At 34.2% G+C, this 2,500-nt stretch overlaps 1 protein-coding gene across 3 annotated transcripts in view; it reads right to left on the bottom strand.

Annotated features, from left to right (window-relative positions):
- The window catches only part of LOC136847339 (villin-1-like), a 77,289-nt gene that overhangs the window by 23,648 nt on the left and 51,141 nt on the right, over nucleotides 1-2,500 (bottom strand). The window lies entirely within an intron of this gene.

Below are 2,500 nucleotides of genomic sequence, written 5' to 3'. Positions count from 1 at the left end.
GAGTTTAGTGTTAGTGGGGAGAAACTGAGAGGCTGGTGAAAGTCACCGATTCAAAATGAAGGTAATCATTATTAACTGAAATCTCTTGAGTTTGTTGTCAGTGAGGAGAAACTGAGAGGCTGGTGAAAGTCACTGATTCAAAATGAAGGTAATCATTATGAACTGAAATCTCTTCAGTTTATTGTCAGTGAGGAGAAATTGGGAGGCTGATGAAAGTCACTGATTCAAAATGAAGGTAATCATTATTAACTGAAATCTCTTGAGTTTGTTGTCAGTGGGGAGAAACTGAGAGGCTGGTGAAAGTCACCAATTCAAAATGAAGGCAATCATTATTAACTGAAATCTCTTGAGTTTATTGTCAGTGGGGAGAAATTGAGAGGCTGGGGAAAGTCATTGATTCAGAATGAAGGTAATAATTATTATCTGAAATCTCTTGAGTTTATTGTCAGTGAGGAGAAGATGAGAGGCTGGTGAAAGTCACTGATTCATAATGAAGGTAATCATTATTAGCTGAAATCTCTTGAGTTTATTGTCAGTGGGGAGAAATTGACAGGCTGGGGAAAGTCACTGATTCAAAATGTGTGAAGGTCATCATTATTAGCTGAAATCTCGAGTTTATTGTCAGTGAGGAGAAACTGAGAGGCTGGTAAAAACAAAAACAGATTTTTTTATATAAAAACTGAGTGAAAGGAAACAACTAAAAACTTGGTATTTCTTTTGTTAGGAGAGACAGAAAGACAGGTGAAAGATGCTGATTTTCTAGGGGAAAAAATTTACTAAAAAGAAACAACTGGAAAATTATAGCAATTTGTAGTTGTTTCTTAGTAATTTTGGAAATAATTTAATCGTCTCGGCTGGGTAATGTGAGGAGAAACTGGAGGCAGGTGAAAGAACTAGCTTTTTCGCTTTTTTTTGTTACAAAAACTGTCATGGGAAGCAAACATTTGGAAACATGTAGCAATATGTAACTGTTTCTTTGTAATCTTGGAAACGATATGCTCATCCTGACTAGAGCTTTTCTTAATAACACGCTACTATACATTACACTAGGTAATTGGGTGATGTGAGGAGAAACTGAACGGGGCTGAAGGAAATGAGTGATCATAATGAACAGTGAGGGATCGCACTTGATTATTGCGTTAACAGTCTGCTGACACCTTATCTGCCTTCATTTGCTTACTACTTATTCACAAGTTTGTTTTTTGTTTACGTCGGCAAATAAACATTCATAGCCACCTTGTTTATTATCATTAATTTTTGCTAGGTACATAATTGCTTATATTTTTTTAAAACCAGGAATAAATAAATAAATCCATCACTATTTTCTTCATCTCATACATCAGTTTGTATGCTTTCGTTTCTTCCTTTCTCTGACAAATGTTTTTCTTTTAAATCCGGTTCTTTCACCTGCATTAAAGTTTCTCCCCACATGCACAGTCAAGATGATCAGTATCTCACCATAATTAAAAAGAAACAGCTGCAGATTGGTATGTTTCCAGTTCTTTCCTATTGCTGATAATTTTTTTTCCCAAAAAAGGCATTTCTTTCACCTGCCTGTCAGTTCCTCCTAACATTACCCAGTCCAGATGATCATAATATATCCAAAATCACAAAAAAATTACAAATTACTCTACATTTCCATGGCAATGGTTTTAATGACTTTATTTTCCAAAAAAAAAAAAAAAAAAAATTTATTTCACCTGCCTTTGAGTTTTTCATCACAATACCTAGTCAAAATGATCATATTCTTAACAAAACCGTAAAGAAACAGCTACGCATTCCGGCTGTTTGTTTTTGCTGACATAATTTTTCTCTACACATTTCTATAAGTATCCATTTGTTTGCTTTTACTGACACATTTTCAGCAAAAAAGCTGTTCCTTTCACCTGCCTTAAAGTTTCTATCCACATTACCCAGGCCAGATGATTATAATACGTACAAAATTACATAAAAATTACAAATTACCCGAAATTTCCAAGAAATTGGTTTTTATGTCATTTTTTCCCAAAAATTAACCGTTTCTTTCACCTGGCTTCAAATTTTTCCTCACAATAGTCAAAATGATCACATTCTTTCCAGAACTGTTAAGAAACAGCTACACATTTACATAAATACCCAGTTGCTTGCTTTCACTGAAAAATTTTTCAGCAAAAAAGCTGTTTCTTTCACCAGGCTTCAAATTTTTCCTCACAATAGTCAAAATGATCACATTCTTTCCAGAACTGTTAAAAAACATCTACACATTTACATAAATACCCAGTTGCTTGCTTTCAATGGTAATTTTTCTGCAAAAAAAGCTGTTTCTTTCACCAGGCTTCAAATTTTTCCTCACAATAGTCAAAATGATCACATTCCTTCCAGAACTGTTAAGAAACAGCTACACATTTACATAAATACCCAGTTGTTTGCTTTCACTGAAAAATTTTTCAGCAAAAAAGCTATTTCTTTCACCAGGCTTCAAGTTTTTCCTCACAATAACCGGTCAAGACGACACAGGACT

Source organism: Macrobrachium rosenbergii, chromosome 16 (assembly GCF_040412425.1).
Source record: "Macrobrachium rosenbergii isolate ZJJX-2024 chromosome 16, ASM4041242v1, whole genome shotgun sequence".
Taxonomy (NCBI): domain Eukaryota; kingdom Metazoa; phylum Arthropoda; class Malacostraca; order Decapoda; family Palaemonidae; genus Macrobrachium; species Macrobrachium rosenbergii.
Note: the sequence above shows the minus strand (reverse complement) of the source record. Positions and strands in the feature narration are given on the sequence as shown.